A 321-nucleotide genomic window follows, 5' to 3' on the forward strand; every position below is an offset into this window, starting at 1 on the left:
AGCGCGGCCCTTGTTGCACGCTTTTGGGCAATCAGATTGATTTGCTCGCCCTCCCTCTGCGCGGCACGGCGGCGTCCGCCGACCTATCATTTCGCTGCGGTATTCGTAGCCTCCGCCTGCGTGATTTTTGTCCGTGAGTGAATCCTCAGATGATTTTTTTTTGTTTTTCTTCCCCTCTGCTGGACTTCAGCGGACGGATGAAGACCCAGATTTGACAAACGGATTCACTTAGCGAGCCAAAAATATCTTGATTTGACATTCAGCGATTTTTTTCCGTAAAACCGATATCTTTACTTTGTCGTCCGAAACTCACGAAACCGT

This window comes from Brachionichthys hirsutus, chromosome 23, assembly GCF_040956055.1.
Source record: "Brachionichthys hirsutus isolate HB-005 chromosome 23, CSIRO-AGI_Bhir_v1, whole genome shotgun sequence".
Lineage (NCBI taxonomy): Eukaryota > Metazoa > Chordata > Actinopteri > Lophiiformes > Brachionichthyidae > Brachionichthys > Brachionichthys hirsutus.